This window comes from Aspergillus bombycis, assembly GCF_001792695.1.
Source record: "Aspergillus bombycis strain NRRL26010 chromosome Unknown contig00049, whole genome shotgun sequence".
NCBI lineage: Eukaryota > Fungi > Ascomycota > Eurotiomycetes > Eurotiales > Aspergillaceae > Aspergillus > Aspergillus bombycis.
In genome coordinates, this window is record NW_019170051.1 from 226,669 (window position 1) to 234,124 (window position 7,456).

Sequence of the window (7,456 nt, forward strand, 5' to 3'; positions counted from 1 at the left end):
AATTGAAGATCTATAGTTTGGCCGGCACGTTGAATTCACCGCAAGTATCAAACCTAACAATGAGAACTAGCCGCAAACGCAACCAGCAAGGTAAAGATTTTACCCTGAAGAACAAAAACAGGGATACCCCTGAGACCTACGTAATGCTGCTTAACCAGTTGAATGAGACTTAATCAAACAATGGATACCCATACCGTAGAAATGATAACAAGTCGTTCTATTACAAGCATCACTCGGCCCCCTTCCCACGGCAGCCCAATCTGACGGTTAGGGCCCAGTGATATCATGCGCGATATCAAACTCCAGTTAGAGTGCTGTTCTTGAAGAGGGTGGGACGCCAGCTCCGGCTCTAGTGTGGATGAACGGCGCGTTTCATCTGACTGCTAGCCGCAACCCTGAGAGTGGCAGTGTTGTGGAGCCGGGCCAGGATCGCACGCAGGGATTCAGGGTAATGGGCTTGCGGGGGAGCGTGCTTTTCTTTTGCTCATTTCCCTATGGGGGAGGTAGTATGCTATTGATATTGGGTAATACTATTTTCTTTTTCTGGTATTTTGGGAAAGTCTTTTCAATTCCAAAATACCCCCAAGGGACCCAACAACCACCATCATGCCCCCATTTAAACACAGCCAAAAGCAAACCTTCCACGATACCATACCCAAAGCAGTAAGGCCCCTCCAAAATAAGGAAAGCTTCGTGAGATGTGCACGCGTCAGCTCCTGTGGGTCCGATTCCTCTGATTGGGTTATCTGGCTGAGCCAAGCTCGGCTATCGACTATCTGCCGTCCCTGGGGCATGTGGCTGCATCACCCTGTCTTTTCCTTAAAAATGAATCATGCCTGCGCACCAATCGCGTGCGCCATGAAATTTTCTTAGCCGCTGCTCTTTTTGCAGTAGGCTTATCTTAGTTCGGATAGGGGGTATGGGATCCGCTCCCACACTATACCTCTCTCAGCATAGTAATTACCATTCCAGGACTTGGTGCTAACCATGTGTGTGGGTTAGATCCTGGATTGAGTTGGCTAGTCAGCCTAGCTAACCTACTTAAACTTAGCATCCTCTTTCGAAAGAGTTTAGCACTAACCTCTCTAAGCTACTGAACGAGGCTACTAGGTAGTATTTACCGATGTAGGCAGTTGGTTGTCGGGAATCGCCACCAATTGAGAGTGATCAATTTCCCCTAGAGGAATGCGCGTAGGCATAGCCTGCCCTTTTGGGAGTGTTAGCTGCATCAAGTACTAACAGTCTAACCCTCTTGATGGAGTCAGATGCGGTTTGATCAGAATTTTGGGGGGACACGCGGAAGTGAAATCCCCCCCCCCTTATACACGACAAGTTTAAATCGTAAATTAATATCCATACTGGATGGAGATTTTCTTTTTGTCCTTCAAGGCGCATGGTCTATCGGTTGCTCTATTAGCTTGGCGCTTCGAGTGGTTCTTCCGGCCTTTCGGGGACCTCAGCACGCGGGTTTGTGATCCGTACCCCGTAGACCTTCAAGATACAAGGTTTTCCTTAGTCCGTGGAACGGAGAGATTTTGGAATTTCAGGTACACTGTTCTCTGTATGTCCATGGGGACGAAATAGCTACCAACTAATGTATCAACCAGCCTGCAGACAATTCCGCAAACATACCCAACGAGCATCCTCCCCTCAAAATCTCAAACTTCCCTCACACATGCATATACAATCCAATACTATATTCCAGGATGTAAACAATGCATTATACAAACCCCTTTCCCTTACTGGGTTCTTGCGCCCGTACCAGAGACAATAACGCCAATCATGACGATCTGCCGAATGGATCTGCCAAGATGGACCCCGTGCAGATGACAGATGTTTAAAAAAAATTTAGATTTTCTTTTTTTTTTCCTTTTATTTTTTTTTTCTTTTTACCCAATACCTGAATCATTATACGTCTCATCCGGGTAAACAATTTTCACAATTAAAGTATCGGGGATCATCAGTTCCTGAAGACTCGAACTCAACCTTCTGGAACTAAAGTGCCGATGGCGGTCCCCATCTGCCGAGATTATCCGCTGCGGTGCCAATTTCTATGACTGTTGTTTAGTCCCTTTTGAGTTGTTTTGAAATGTACTTCTTATTGTGCACGTATACAGATGTCAACTGTATGTATACATAAAAGGACGTTGAAGCCCGGATTATACATCCATCAAGCTCCTGCGGACAAACACGGACTATACAAACCAGTGCTTATTCGGATCCTTGGCAACAAGATAGCTACGTACACTTCAGCGGACTATCCACCCCCCTCGAGGGAAGCGAAATTAACATTCCTAAATATAACCAACGCGATCATAACGGTGTGAACTACATTGTGATAGTTCAGCTAGTAAAATCATCTAACAGTCAGTGCACAATGCAGACATCCATTCTACTAGCAATTCTCCCCATCGTTCATTTTACTAGTAAATAGTTATTGGAGAGCTTCAGCTTCAGCGCACGCATAGACCATCAGCACTTTCACCACCCAAACAAATTTCCCACGGCATGTCGCCAAAAAGCCACTCTCTCTATAGCAGCCTCCCATCAAACTCAAAAAAGCAGTAAAAGAGACCCAAGCCAAAAAGTTTAGGGTTCCGGCAAAACCACCAGTATCAACAAATCAAGCATTGAGGCACAAGCCGCAAAGACCGCCACTGGGCCCCTCATCATCCATCCCGCACTGGATAACCTCCCCCTCGCCCAAAGCGGAAACCATTGCGGCAGACTCCGACTAAGAAGTAACTCGTATCGAGTGCACTCTTTTCGACAAATGAGTGGCCCCACCGGATTACTTGATCAGGAACCCCGCAACGAAATTGGGAATAGTGGTGGTTGCTGCAGGCGGGGCCATGATTCGCCAGCGGGTGGCTGGAGTTCAAGCGTTACGCGTTTTTTCACTCCTCTGATGTGCCGTGTCAAGGGGCGAGCGAGTCCCTATTGGTGTGGGCTTTTGTGACCTGCCAAGAAGGGTTTAGACCCATCCCTGTTGCGTGGTGGAGCCCGGGAAGGGAAAAGTTTAAGGGCACGGCATCGCATCCCCATTTTTGTTTTTTCTTTTTCTTTTTAGTCTTAGTTAGGGTGACGGTTCGAGCTAGTCCCTTTTCGGGGGTTGGTTTTTGTGGTAGAGACTAAGGATGAGACTAAAAGGGGAGAGGTTGGACTCTGACAGGAAAAGCGGTGAAGTGTTGTACCCGAATGGCTGGCGCTCCAAAATTTTGGCTTTTGCAGAACAGAGGTCACTGCGGGTCTTGGGCGGCCAAAGGAGGCAAACCAGCAGCAAAAAGCCTGTCAACCCATGGTTAGATTCAGAGCCAGAGTCAGAACTCAGTATCATATTAGGTGTGTGCTGGTGGTTGACGACAGACTGGGTTTGGTATTACACTGTTGGACCCTTACTTTATTCTGATTTATTCTATTGCGAATACAAACCCTTGGTTAACTGGGGTAGGTTAAGCGTTATCCTCATTCATTTCCCAATCTGTTTTAAAAATAACAACCATCCTCCATCCATGCGTTACTAACCATGCTTTTTTGTTCCCGCGGGTTTACGCAATACATGTCCGCTTGGGCCTCTTCCATCGCGCGAAATCCTCTGCGATTTCGGGACTCCTGTTCTGGCCATCTCCGTTTCGCCAGGAGCGGAGGACATTCGACCATCACTGCGGTGGAGCAAGGCGCACGAGATATCCTGAAGGCAAATTTACCGCCAGATGGCAGGTATCCCGCATGGCTAGGATGGACTCGGATACAAGTGGGCTTTCGCAAAATTACTGTTCATTGCCAAGGATGTCCCGGACATACACGCAATATCCTCGATTCCGGTTATATTTAGAAGTAATGTCATTTCGCGCGGTGGTTGTTACTTGCGATCAAGGTAAGTGTTCTGAGGATCATAATAACAATGTGTTCGTGGGTGCGGCTCGGCTTCGACTCCTATCCTGTAACGGTTTTTGACGACGGGGAGCTGTATCCGAAGGATCTCGGGATAGATTCCGTAGGTATCAGCACCGAAGTTAGGGGTTCGTTTGCCCTTGGGTACAGACGTATGGTTGGATAGCCAGCCTCCGAAAAACAAAGTATATCCGGTGGAGGTATAGAGTACGGAGTACTCTATACTCAAGGTTAATAGTCCAGTTCAACTAAGTTAAAACTACAGGGGTAACAGTCTGCAGTCGTGGGAGGTTAGCAGTATGACCTATCCTAGTTTCTTCCTTCACTCGTAGACTACCGAAATCCAATCCAATAGAGCAGCATACGGAGTATGGTGGCTATTACGAACAAATAATGATTACGCACGGTATGAAAACCAAATGCATGTTCATTCAATCTCCCACTTGGACGAGTATACAGTCCACACAGAAAAAGAAAGTCCCCATCATGTTCGACTCCATAGCTTCTCAAATGATTTTCCCTTTTAATTTAAAGTAGCTGAGGTTCCTCATAACCTTAGTGGACTAGCGCCCACCGCTCTATACCCTCACTACCCCTCTAGCCACCACACTAGGAAGATCCAGTTTTCCTCTTCGCGAAGGGCTGAAGAAAATCGAAATGTAAATCCTTAAGCTTGACTCCACGTTAACAAGTTGCTGCTCTAGCACGATCTAACTATGCGTGCGTTCCTCACGCCCATCCTCATCACATGGCTTGCCTCGTGCCCAGCGTGTGGACTCCCTGACCCACGTTCTTCTGTTTTCCTTGAGTTCCGATTAAGATTGGTTCTATTCGGGTTCCGCGGATGGTTCCCCTATCATTGGGCTCTGGTTTCCTTTTTTTTTCTTGGTTCGTTCTGGTTGTCAACCCGGATCGACTCCAATTTGCGATTTTACCCATACTACGGAGTACAGCACTGTATACATACAAAATAGGGTCTTCTAACTACGAAAGCCACAGATGTAACCACCTCCCGCGTACTCGATAGACAATGGATCCGAGCACAGTCTCGGAGATGTTCTCCAGCCTATGAAGACCCGATTTGCTCATCCTTCACAATAAACCCATGCAAGCCGACTGAGCGACAGGGGAGCAAAAAACAAAAAACACAAATTAGTGGATCCTTGCATCAAGAGTGATCCGCTTCTTCTTCGCTTGGGGAACATCAATGTGGACGGACAGCAGAAACTTTAACCAAGCTAGTCGATGACTTGTGCCTATCAGAGTGGGCATCTAGTAAGGCGCCCCGACCGAGTGGCTGCAGATGTCAATTTCGAATTTTTTTTTTTTGGGTCGGGGACTTGCTTATCCACTTGACATGTTGTTTTTCTTTGAATTGGAGGTTTGGTATTGTGGGTTGCTGGTTTGGTTTCTTGAGAGCAACTTTATGATATGATATGTTTTCTGGGAGAGACTATTGATCGTGAAGAACTAGTCATGTTTTAGCGGTATGTATATTAGATTAAATTGTTGGTTTTCTTATTTTCACGTTTTCCACATAGACTTTTCAGTTTTTGTACACTCGGTTCACTGAGAGTTCAAGAAAGTCAAGATGTCAACCAAGGTTGGTTGTGGCAAAAGCGGGAAAGGATGGAAATCCCCCCCGCTTGTCGGAGTTGCGCCGAAGTATCGACAGGTTCCCAACTGCACGCAATGGATTATTTCCCGAACGCTGGGGATCTTCAAGATAGCATTTGCGATTTGCAGTAGCTGCATATTTTCCTCGAGCTATGCCTTGTGATTGTCGATGATTGTCTTTGCTTTTTCGATCTTCTAGATTTAGGAATATCTACATGTTGATGTTGTAGAGTTATGTAGACGCTTAAGTATAAGGGGAAAAGTACATAGTTGTATCGGATACTTTTCCAGTCCACATGGATGGAAACAATAGGAGTATATCCCGCTGGACCGCCCGGCAGTCTACCGCCCGGGTTTTCCCCTTCATGGCTGATTTTACTTTTCGATCGCAGCCACCATGTAAAGGTTCCGTGGTCGAGCGCGTGTATCCTCGGTCCGTGGGAGAAAGGAAGAAAAGTTGCAACGCCTTGATCGCAACCTCGGTGTAGGATTGAATGCCATTATCCTAGGAGCTTTGTCCCATCCTCGCAGAATGTCACCATCAAGTTTTCTCGAGTACTCCCTTGAGGTTGTAGGGCATGAGCGAACGAACTAGGAAAACTCTCCACACCGACGTCAGAGCGGGAAGAGAAAATCCACTAGCGGTCCCAGCCAAGTGACGATGATAGAACACATCACACGCAACCTTGACATCCGCTTTCTATCTAGAAAGAAGTATAGTGGGTGTGGGCTTGCAGATGGTATCATCGGTAAGTGGCTTGGGATGGTGCCTCTTCCATCACTGTACGTAAGGACGTATGTATGCTGTATGTGGCATGTATGTACAATGACGCGCCGTTCAACCTCGGGCATTTCACCCCGAGAGATGCTTTACCATGATAGATTGGTGAACACGCGGGAAGAGCATGATCTCTGCAGAATAAATGTCGGGTGTAACGCTTTGTGTTTGTTATGTCGTCATTGTGCAGCGTTTTCAGTATTGCTCTCTTCTTATGCTCATTTTTTTTTTCTTCTAATTAATTTTTGTTGTCGTTCGCTCCCCCCTCTTCTACTTCAATCGCTTAACGCTTGTACATATGGAGTATATTCCGAATGGATTCAGGTATCCAAACAGAGTTTATGTATGTGTCCGTGTCCGAAAACCACCTCACCTCCGAGATCTAACTCACTCCATGGATGGTAGTTCATATGCATGCAAATGCCATGAAGTATAACGTACCATACCTAGACAGACTACTACCCTATCTAACCTAATTATCTATTTTGTCTATCATCTTCTGTCCCCCTCAATGCTCCCCTCCCCCTCGGTTCAGTCCAGGACATCGTATAAGCAAGGCAAAATCACCACCTCGACGCATGCATGTATGTATGTACATGCTACCAAAGGAATGGAGTACGCGGCCGGCATTTGCAGCATGAATCGCACAGCACCATGAGGGGGAAAAAGGAATGTTTGTCAAAGCTCCTAACAGCTATGCAGCTCTCTATATGCACGTGCTCCATACCGAAGGACAGACATGCCACTACAAGATCTCGCAGGCTGGCTTTTTCCATCGTAGCCTCAGAAAGTCAAACAGGAAAAGTAAAAAGAAGGGTAAAGATACAAGAGTCATGTGGATGGTTGTGCGAATCAGAGGTCCTCGAAGGAGTATTACCGGTATTACCGCCGTCACTGCATCCCGCAGCACACTGCAGGTTGCCAGGAGGCCAACTCACCATCCTCTCCGAGCAAACAGGCCAATCGCTGTGCGGGAAGGCTCGGGACTCGATTCTTGGCCTTCACTGGACTTTGTGATGGTCTGCTGAGGAATGCGTACTGGGATTTTTTTTTAATAGATTTGCTTCTTCTTGTTTTTGACCATTGTCTATTTTATAACATTTTTAATTGATCTATGGTATTTTATTTCTTTGTAGCTACAATGCATACATCTATCCTAAAGACTAC